The 10903-nt window shown below is 38.7% G+C and overlaps 1 pseudogene; it reads left to right on the top strand.

The window, feature by feature from the left end:
• Positions 1-5302, top strand: part of LOC123250134 — a 94576-nt pseudogene extending 89274 nt beyond the window's left edge.
• The last annotated feature ends 5601 nt before the right edge of the window (positions 5303-10903 follow it).

Raw genomic sequence — 10903 nt, 5'->3', positions numbered from 1 at the left:
TGGTTTTCGGCCATAATCTTCTTGTTTTCGGCCATAATCTTTTGGTATTCCTTTTCAATCTGGTCATTTCTTGTGTTCAATTTGCTTACCAGTTCATTTGGTTTCTGAGCCTCGCTTTCCAGTTGCAAGATTCTACCTTTTAAGCTGTTATTTTCTTGCCAGATCTCTTCCATTTTCCTCAAAATCTCAGATTTGAACTCGTCCATAGCTTGTGAGGAGTTTTCCTTATTTGGGGAGGGTCTGGATGGTTGTTTGTTCTCCTCCTCTGTTTGCTCGGTTGTCTGGATTTTCTCTGTGTAGAAGCTGTTGAGTGTTAAAGACTTCTTTTTTTTGTTATTATTCTTTCTCTTCTGAATTTCCTGTAACTGGTTAGCCATCATTAGCCCAGCAGCTTCTCAGGTTTATCCTCGCTCTCAGTGTCTGTCTGAGATCTATTGGCTCCTGAGGTCTGAATTCTAGTTTTTTCCAAGGTCAAGCCCCCTGGTGGATTCCCTTGCTTGATCCTCTGCAGGAAGTTTCTTTACAAGTCTCAGGGCGCTACTTCCACAGTCGTATACCCGTCTGCACTGGTTCCCCACTTAGGCTTTAGTTCCTGGCTGTGTTTGCCTCCACCCACACCTCTGCTCAGCTGGCACCCACGCCTCTGCTCAGCCGGCACTCTGCGCGCCCAGCGTCCACTCTCTGCTCCCGTGCGCTCAGCTTTCGCGTGCGTTCTTGACTTAATGGGGTCCTAAGTCTTGCTGCTCTCAGGAACAGGTCCCGGAGCTGCTGATGACTCGATGGGTGCCCCAAACTTGCTCTATTTCTTTTTAGCTGGGTTCGAAGCTATAGGTGAGTGTGGAGGGGGTGGGGGTGGGGCGGTTGCTCAGCTAGCGATTTAAGGAGAGCCCTTTTTAGCCTGGAAATGTCTCGATTCCACGTACCTTCCACGCTGTGCCCTGTTGTGGGGTTCCTCCGTTCGTCTGGACTTGTTTTTATGTCCCCTTGAGGAGTTTTGTGTGTTTCGGTCAGGAGAGGTTAAGAGCTGCTTCTTACTCTGCCGCCATCTTAACCCGGAACCTCAATTTCTTCATCTTTAAAACGGGAATAATAATAATAATACTTACCTCCTAGAGTTGTGAGGATCAAATTAGAAAATAATTGTAAAGCATTTAGCAATAGACTCTGACACATGGTTAAGTACTATATAAATGTATATATAAAAAAAGTGTGTGTGTGTGTGTGTGTGTGTGTGTGTGTGTGTGTGTGTGCAGAACAGCTAGGTGGCTCAGTGGATTGATAGTCAGGCCTAGCCACAAGAGGTCCTGGGTTCAAATCTGTCCTCAGACACTTCTTAGCTATGTGACCCTGGGCAAGTCACTTGACTCCCATTGCCTAACCCTCACTATTCTGAATTAAAATCTGACCTCAAATGCTTACTAGCTGTGTGACTCTGGGCAAACAATTTCACCTTTTGCCTTGGTTTCCTCATCTGTAAAATGAGTTGGAGAAGAACATCTCCAGTATCTTTGCCAAGAAAACACCAGATCAGGTCACAAAGGATCGACGTGACTAAAACAACTGAACAGCAATCATTATTATTTAAAGTCAAAGGCAGATTATGAAGCAAGTAAAATTGAAAAATAGTCACAATTTACCACTTTAGGTTTCAGTAAAGTTCCCTAAATCAATGGGAAGCTTTTGAGGTTTTATGTCATAGGTTGTGCTCAATTGCATAAAGCATCTTGGTCTGCAAGTTATTTCCATATTAAGATAACACATTTTAGCTTCACAGTGTTTTAGCTCCATTCTGTGATAATTTGAGTTTAATATATTTTTCATATTAAAATTCAAATTACAAACTTCAACTTCTAAGTAATCAAGATTAAAAATATAACCCAGTGATTAAGCCCCCAGGACTTTGTCTTAAATACTTCTAAAGACTATGGTGAGCATGACTACTCAGTGGCAAACATGGGCAAGAGACTAGGGGGCTAAATACAACTTCGAAAAATTTTAAAATGCTGTAAAATAACAAAGGCAGTGACAGTTACAAATGTCTGAAAAGGCTTTAGCAGTAAGGAGAGCTAAGATTTCCAGGGGACAAATCCCTAAATTAATTATGTATCATATAAGCAACTTCACATTTAATCATATCAATGGTTGAGGTTCAGGTCATTATTTTTATGTTATGTTTTAAATGGTTAGCTTCTCTATTTAGAAAGAAATCATTCATATGTTCACAAAATTCCTATAACTCTTAACTATACCAGTTTAGATGAACAAGAATTTCTGGAAAGCATAAAGGCATTTCTGATCTTCATTTGTTCAGCTGAGAACTTCCCCCACCTTCAAACTCAGCCCAAAAGATTATTTGGTGAACTTTCCCACAGTTAGAGTTTATAGCTGAAGGTCTAGCACAATTTAAACATTCAACAGGAAGTTCCTTTGTTTTTATCCTATATTTAGCTTGTTTGTACATAGCTATTGGCATGTTTTCTCCTCCACAGAGATCATCTTTTACCTTTCTTGGTATCTCCAGTGTCTAGCACAGTGCCTAGATATAGGTCCTTCATAAATGCTTATTATTATCATTACAGAAATTAATTAAGACTAGTCATTGGAAGGACAAAGCCTGAAGCTGAAGCTTATGTACCTTGGCCATTCGATGAGAAGAGACAACTCATTGGAAAGGCCCTGATGTTGGGCAACATGGAAGGCAAAGGGAGAAGCAGGTAGCAAAGGATGAGATGGAGAGAGAATGTCACGGAAACAAGGAAGTGGAACTTGGATAGACTTCACGAGATAGGGAAGGACAGAAGGACTGGCATGCTACGGTCCATGGGGTCACAATGAGTAGGACACGAATGAAAGGACAACAAAAAAATGCTTTTTCACTGACTGACCCTGAATATTCTTTGTTGACAGCATCTGAAAGATGTAAACTTTAATGAATTCATTGGCAAGTTGCTTGTCATATCGTAGGTACTAAGTAAATGCTAATTGAAAACTTGAAATAGATTTTTAGGTAATAAGAATTAAAATGATATCAATTATTTGTTTAGCCTTTGCCACTCTTCTGCCTCAGAACCAATACTTACTATTGATTCTAAGATGGAAGGTAAGGGTTAAAAGGAAACAAAGACTATGCTTTTCCCTTGCAAATAATATTCTATATCTTCTTAAAGCACATATGCACTTTTACATTCTTATAGAAATTTAAAAAAATCTTTTCCAAAAGCAACTTTTTCAAATATATTTGCACTATCACACTGTATACATTTTTAAGTCTTGAAATGAAATGAATTTTCCTCCAGCAACAAAATATATCCCACTCTCTTTAGGAAAAAGTTAACCCAAAGGGAAACATTTAAATTAATATTTTTGGAAAATTAGGAGGGAGCAGAAGAAATTAACTTACTTCTAATATAATCACTTGAACATAGTAAAAAGAAACCCAAATGATTGCTTTCCATTTTGAGAAATCCTTTCACACAATTAATGACACTTCACAGTTCCACTCTAAAATAATATTTTCTTCATCCTTAAGAAATACTAAAGATACTGACTATCATATTATAAAGAAGAGAAACTCCTATATTCTTTAATTTCACTGCTTATAGTTATGGCAGAAAAGCCTTCATAAAGATTGAACATATTTTCCCCAACAAGAATTAATTGGAAACTTCAATGTAACATACATATAAATGAATTTAAAATTTTTAAATGAAGATGGAACATACATTTTCTGTCCTCTTCTAATTCAAATACATAAGAGTATCTTAAATTTCAATAGACCAATATAACAAATATTGAACACATTTTAAAAACTGGACTTTTAACTATTTTAGTGTGTATAGGGCTGATTTTCCCTTCTTATGGTATGGGTATTATCATATGCAATAGAGCCCTTGCTCCCTCTTCCTTGATTTTATTTATATATTTATTTTTAAATCCTTACCTTCCATCTTAGAATCCCTACTATATATTGGTTCCAAGGCAGAAGAATATTAAGGGCTAGGCAATGGGGTTAAGTGACTTGCCCAGAGTCACACAGCTAGGACATATCTCAGGACAAATTTGAATCTAGGATGTCCCATTTCTACTCCTGTCTCTCAATCCAGTGAGCCACCCAACTGCCCCCTCTTCCTTTATTTTTTAAGGTAGTAGAATTTCAGAAGAGCAAGGAGCCAGTGTGAGCAGCGGCTGAAAAAATGGTGAGCCTGAGTGGTGTAGTAAAAAGATAATAAAGAAAAGGTGGATGCCTCCAGCTTCCCTCAGGAGAATAAAGATAATAATTCCTTCCCTCCTTCAACCCTCACTTATCTTCGGAGTCAATGATTTAGCAAAGGGTTTGAGTAGGTAACAATGGCGTTTATTAAAGTTTATTAAAGTTTCAGGGTTGATTATAAAGGAGAGAGGGGTACAACGTTTCTCTAACAGCCACTAAGGAGAAGCTCAAGGTTGGGGAGGGTCACAGGAATGGCTTGGCCTGAGAGAGAGCCTGCTCTCTCTCAGCCAGGGAAGTTGGGCTGCCCTTGAGGTTAGGGAGTACTAAAACAATAAAGCAAGGGATAGTTTGTTTCAAGGGTAAGCCCTACTCGTCTAATTGCTACAACCCAAAAATCTACCCTTCTCCCAAAGCCCACAGGAAAATCAGGAAGGTAATAGGGGAATGGAATAGGGCAGGTCAGGGAAGGTCCAGAGGAGTTAGCTAAGCTCCAAATGTCCAAAGACAAAAGCATAGATTCAAGGTAAGGTTTCAGCCCGAAGGCAGAGCCCAGTTCCCCACTCTGTTCTTCACAAGCTTCTCACACCAACTGACCTTTGAAAGAGTTCTAAGGCTGGCTAACTGCCAGAAATTCTACGGTTAGGTTTTTCAAGGGTAAATGCCTTGATTGCATCTCTGCATTACAGTGGCATGATTGCCGTTGGCGTGTGCAGGCTCTCTTCATTGGCTACTGTATTTACTTTGACAGCAAAAGTCTGCGGGACCCTAACTTCAAGAACAGGCTCTGAGAATGAAGAAAGAAACAGAAGCTTGCTAAAGAGAGAGCTGGGCTTTCCAAGTTAAAGATGCAGAAGCTGTTCAGAAGTTCTTCCTTGAAGAAACACAGATTGGTGAGCAATTACTAGCCCAAGGTGAATGTGAAGGACTACTTGAACAAATGCTATTGCTGTCTGTGGGCAGTCCCGGCAATGGTTGCAGGTTTTACAGCAAGCTCTTCCACCACTAGTGTTCCAGATGCTTCTGACTAAGCTGCCTACAATCAACCAGAGAATTGTGAGTGTACAGAGCTTGGCTGAAGATGATGTGGAATGAGAAACATGTCAGCATAATCAAATCTTAATAAAAAAAAATGTAAGTAATTCTTATCCCAGAAGATGAGCAGCAATGGGGGAAAAAAGGGCAAACATGCTAGTTATGGACTATGTATTTACCCTGGAATCTACCAAAGTTAATTCTAACTTTGTGTAGGTAAGTTTGCTTGGATTTTATTTATTTATCTTAGTAAGAAGTGTATTTGGATAAAAAAAAGACAAAATTTCATTTCATTTCATAAATGCACTATGAATTATCTAAATATCACCAATTTCATTTATTACTAAAATATGCAGTTGTAATCTACACATGACATGGCTCCTACCTGTTAAAATAGCCAGTGCTCGCTTTTTGACAAAGTTAAGGCAATGAAAAGAATTCTGCACTCTGTGTTACAGAGCTGAAGGGTGGATTTGGTTTATCCTAGTAAATTTTGCAGTATATTAGAAAACTATTTTTTTTAATTCACCAAAGCTGTTAAGTCATTGGATATAAAGTATTTCCCATTCCTAAAGATAATCATGAATACATTTAGGAGATAGTTTATTTTTTGTTTATAGGGCAATAGGTATTAAACACCTCAAAAAAAAAACCACCCTTTAAAAGTTTAATTTAAACAAAACAAAACAAAAAAGAAGAACAAGGGAAGAGAGCCCTTCCCTTCTCTTTGAATTCTGTTTTCTAAGCACTTCACCCTGCGTAACCAGATTCAGATGGATAGGTTAGAATGTCTAGCTGTTTGAGAAGTTTGGGATCCTTTCTTACTGAGAAACTTGTGCTTTTTAGAAAAGTGACAGCAACTAAATTAACTGGTGCTTCCAAGTCACATCTGTACAAGTAGACAGAGCCTGGAAAGTCCATTTTTAAGTCCAGGTTGATCAAGCCAAGATAAGAAAGATTTTTGCTTAGCCAGGTCTCCATCCAGAGCTTCGACTAAAGGCTCTTTTTCTCATATACAAATAAAATAAAAACGAATGGGACCCAGCTTCATGCCTATTCTCACACTTCCAGGGAAAATAAATCTGGATTGAAATCTAGTTGTACTTCCCCTCCCAAACTTTAGCTTAAGTGCACTGGCATATCAGTTAAATGTAGAGAGAACAGTAAATCAGAAAAATACTGCAGTTTCCTTACTGGAACTTAAACAGACTGGTCCTCTTCATAGACAAACATGGTAAAGACACAGGCAACAAGATTTGGAGGAGGGACATGGGAGCTCCAGCCCTCCTGAAGGCAGGAATGCTCAGCTGAGCAAGAGAGGGGTATAATAATTACAATTTAAGTTATGAGGCTGTTAGTAGCTTTTTAGTGGCTTTATTACAGCAAAATAGAGATAGTAAAAAGAGAGAAAAGGATTCCTTCAGTTAAGTGAGCAGAGCACAGGGCCAGAGATCCACACCTTAACCAAAGCAAAGCTCGAGCTCCTAAAAAAGAGCCCAATGGCATGGGTCTCAAGCCAAATTTATCTCCCAAGCCCCTGTACATCAAATGAGGATGTACTTAAAAGGATGTTGGGAATTTAGCTCAAGTGTAGCAAATTTTCCACCTCCACAGGGGGAAACTAAAAAACAGTAAAAAAACAAAACAAAACACAGCTAACATGGTTAGAAAGCCAGAGAACATCCAAGGAGGGAATTAAAAAAACAAAACAACAAATCCATTTCCATTTAAGTGTCTCCAACAACTTTTGAACTCTATGGAAACGTACCCCTTGCCTTTGGGGACAGAGACACTTAAATCATTCAGCCTTTCTAAAACAGTCAGTCAAGCAGCCGATAAACATTTGCTAAGTACCTACTATGTGCTAGGCATTACACTATACCCTGGAAATACAAAGATAGGGAAAAGGCAATTTCTGCTCTCAAGGAACTCACAGTCCTAATAGTTAAGAAACATGGGGGCAGTTATATAAATACATAAACCATATGTAGGATAAATTGGAGCTAATTGATAAAGAGAAGGCACCAGAATTATGCAGAAAGAAGTAGAAGGCACCAGGATTTAGAAGGAGGAAAGGTTTTTTTTTTTTTTTTTTTTTTTTTTTTTTTTTGTAGAAGATAGACTTTTAGCTAGGATTTCAAAGAGCCCACAAGGCAGGGATGAGGAGGGAGAACATTGGAGGCATGAGGAACAGCCAGTGAAAATGCCCAGAGCTGGAAGGCCAGTGTCAGTGTATAGAAGGATGCAAGGTTGGATATAAAATATAGCCTTGGAAGTACAAGGAGGTTGAAGTGGGGGGCAGGTTATGAACTTTGAATATTGAACAGAGGACTATATATTTGATCCTGGAAGTGATAGGGAGCCACTAGAATTTATTGAAAAGAGAACTGGGCTTTAGGAAAAACACTCTGACAGCTTAGTGGGAACAGACTGGAGTGGGGTGAGACTTAAGGCAGGTAGACACTCCAGTAGGCTTTTGCAATATACCAAGCTTGGGATGATGAGACCTGTACCTGAGTGGTGGCAACAGCAGAGGAAAAGAGGAGGGCTTATTTGAGAGATGGTACAAAGATGAAACCAACAGGTCTTAGATATTGGATATGAGGAGTGAGAGAGAATGAATTCTTTTCTACCGATGGAGTATTCTAGGAGAACTAAAACTTTGGTATGAAGGTTTGCTGAGCCTTTTTTAGGGCTGCTCATCCACTTGGTATCTACTCAACTCTTATGGCTCCAAAAAGCATGTGCATGTGTAGTGGCCTCATTGCTGTAAACAATCTAGGCAGATAGGCTAAAGGTTGAGAGTAACCAGTGGGCCACAGACTCATCCATGAGTTAGGGAGATATTTACCACAAGCATGTGAAAACTTCCCCCTGTACAAAGGGTGGATAAGAACAATTTGCCCCAACAACCATAAAGGCTGCCGAAATAGGAGCTGTGGAACACTTAGATATCAGTCAGATATCCAAGATGCCAAGGTCATCCACTGCATCCCAAGCTATTGCCAGTAATCTTGACACCTTGCTGGTCACTAGACTTGGATGACTTTGGAAGAGAGACTGAGGCTGGCTTTGTTCAACTTTTCCTCACTTAAATCCAATTTATAAACAAGTCAAGACATCATCTCATGATATCATTAGTCCTCTTCAAAAATATATATATATATATATATATAATTACATATAGGTATCACCTACACACACTCAGCTATGTGCAACACTTTAGTTATGATAGTGAAACACAAAGAATCCCACAGAAATAGTTGTGAATCTGCTGAACTCAACTTCAGCATAACTGGGCCCAGAATAACCAGCCAAATGAAGAATCTGTGATTAGAATTGTACAGCTGCTTCTAACTGACTATTCTGGACTAGTAAGGATAACGCTAAAGTTGACTGCAGATTATATTTTGCTATGATTGATGTTATTCTCCTTTCTCTCAAATGTCCCAAGGATGTAATCACTAAGCCCTAAGATAGAGTTGACACCAGATCTAGGTAAGTTCAAAGATTTAATATTATCAGGCTTAGGAAGGAAGCAAGGTAATGATCGGGAAGGAGGGAAACAGGAAGCTCTTAACCTAAGCTAATGATGATGAAGATGGTATTTGAATTGATGGCAGTCAGGCTTGTCAATTGTCAGTTGTTAATTGCCAGTTGCCAGTCTGGCTGGGCCAGACTGGGTTAAACCTAAATCAGGTTACTTTGCTGATTGATGTTATTACTTCTTCTTGGTGACTAAATCAAGATCAGGCTATTCAGTATAAGAGTAACACAGGATCTGGGACTGAAATTGTTTGGTTGAGGTTGCTGGTAACTCAAGTTGACCTATGGCCTACCCTCACCACAATCTTCCACTTCCCCCAAATCTCAGATGGAGATCATCTCCCAGTTCATATCCTTCCTTATATACCGGAGTTTTAACTGTCCTAGCACATGGCACCTTCTACCAGGCTCAGTCCATTCTATGGTCTAATCAGTCTTGCTGTCAATATTGCTATGCAAAAATATCATTACTATATATATATATATATATATATATATATATACACACACACACATACACACAAAATAATCTCTAGGTATATTTCTATATATCTGTTTATATATATATCCACCTATATCTATTTCTATATCAATCTGTCTGTCTGTCTGTCTGTCTGTCTGTCTATCCATCTATCAACCACATTCTTGGATTCTTGCAAGTTACCCTTAAACTGCACTTTAAAGGAAGTCATGATTTTGAAGGTTAGAGACAAGAAAGTAGGTCATTAAAAAGATGAATGATAGACTGGATAAAGGCATAAAAGTAGGAAATGGAAGTTCAAGTTTGAGGAAGAATAAATAATGCAGTTTGCCTGAAACATAGAGTATGTTTCGTATCATATGAAATGGGAAGGGAAATTATATCAAGTAAAGCTGGGAAGAATGGTTGGTCTCAGCAATGTGAAGGACTCTAAATTTCAATTAGAGGAATTTGTATTTTATTCTAGAGGAAAAAGGAAGTCACTGAATCTTTTGGCATGGGCATACTTGTATCTGTTCTTTCCACAGACTTATTCGGCAGCTGATGGATGATCAGTGAAGAGGAAAAGAAATTTGAGTCAGCTAAATCAACTATGAAGCTACTGCAGAAATACAGGTGAAATGTTTTGAGGTCCTATACTACAGTGATAGCTATGTGGGGGGGGGCAAGTAGATGTAAAAAATGTGGTGATAGAATAAGAACACAGGATTAGCTATCCAGAGTGAGGAAGAGGGAAGAGTCATGGATGACTCCATGAGCTTTGGTTCAAGATTATGAATTGTAGCAACTTGGTAGAGTGGTAGTACCTTCAATAGAAACAGGGAAATGTGGAGTTTGTTAGCAAGATAATGAGTTCCATTTAGATGCATGGAATTTACAGAGTCTATGAAATAGATGGAAGTGGCAACAGATGGTTGGCAATACAGGCCTCAAGACCAAGAGAGAAACAAAGGACAGATTATAGTGGTGGGAGGCATCTACATACAGATGACAATTGAACCCTTGGGACCTGATAAGTTTACTAAAAGAAAGAGTATGAGAAAAACAACCCATCTGAAAGTGTTTTCTCTCTACATGAATATTTATAGATTATTTTGAGTCTCTCTTTTGACCTATCACCACTTATTTTGTATTATATTTAAATTATATAAATTATATCACATAATATATAATAATTTGCAAGTATATCTTATCAATCTCATTAGAATATTGGTATCTTCTAATTGGTAGAGAGTTGATAGGAACTAGCTCTGAAGACTGAATCAAACTCTCTTTGTCTATCAATCAGCAACTTTTTAAGTTAATCAATCAAAAACTTAAGTACCCCTACTTAGTACTTTACCAGTCACTAAGTGTGAGAGTTCACAAGTCACTTGCTAGAGTGGATGACAACTCCAGAGGTCACTACCCCACCCCTGGTCAATGGGAGGCAAATTAAAAGACTGAGATTGGTTCCCATAAAGTCGGGAAGGGACAAGAAGTGACATGGAAAAAGAACTATACAAAGTCCTGAACTTCCTGTCCTAAGGACTTCTTCTTTGAACTTTTTCTCCTTTGGAGTTCATCTTTGGAGTCTCTCTGCATTGGTGAGCCAGACTGGAGGAGGAGACTTTTTTCCCTGGATCCCGTGTTGG

This window comes from Gracilinanus agilis, chromosome 5 (genome assembly GCF_016433145.1).
Source record: "Gracilinanus agilis isolate LMUSP501 chromosome 5, AgileGrace, whole genome shotgun sequence".
NCBI classification, from domain to species: Eukaryota; Metazoa; Chordata; class Mammalia; order Didelphimorphia; family Didelphidae; genus Gracilinanus; species Gracilinanus agilis.
Note: the sequence above shows the minus strand (reverse complement) of the source record. Positions and strands in the feature narration are given on the sequence as shown.